The following is a 698-nucleotide window of genomic DNA, read 5'->3' as shown; positions in this document are numbered from 1 at the left end:
ATTGAAACTAAGAGAATAGTGAGCAAAGTACGGTGGGCTAGAAGAGAGTGAGGTAGACAGAAGGTGGAGGGTGTAGAGAGGACTACCAGTGTCTTCAGGGCATGGGACAGCCTCACACTCACCAGTGTGTGGAGGAACACCCAAGTCAGGTAAAGGAGGGCAGAGGATTAAAGAGTTACTGAGTGGAGAGTCGGTGGGTAAATTAAGTGGGTGTCTGCATCAAAGCCTATTGACAAATACTGGCTAAAATGTAAAGGAGAGCTGCCAGACAGAGTGGACACCATCACCCCATAACCTGTCCAGAAACAGCCTTCAGAAGGGCCTTTTGGTAGTGTCTAAAGTGAAAGGTTGACTCACCAATAAAGCCAAGAATAGAACTGACCATGGAGTCAGGCTGTCAAGCAACCCAATCCAAAAATGGGCAGAAGACCTAAATAGACACTTCTCCAAAGCAGATATACAGATTGCCAACAAACACATGAAAGAATGCTCAACATCATTAATCATTAGAGAAATGCAAATCAAAACTACAATGAGATATCATCTCACACCGGTCAGAATGGCCATCATCAAAAAATCTACAAAACAATAAATGCTGGAGAGGGTATGGAGAAAAGGGAACCCTCTTGCACTGCTAGAGGGAATGCAAATTGATACAGCCGCTATGGAGAACAGTATGGAGGTTCCTTAAAAAACTA

Source organism: Physeter macrocephalus, chromosome 7 (genome assembly GCF_002837175.3).
Source record: "Physeter macrocephalus isolate SW-GA chromosome 7, ASM283717v5, whole genome shotgun sequence".
NCBI classification, from domain to species: domain Eukaryota; kingdom Metazoa; phylum Chordata; class Mammalia; order Artiodactyla; family Physeteridae; genus Physeter; species Physeter macrocephalus.
Note: the sequence above shows the minus strand (reverse complement) of the source record.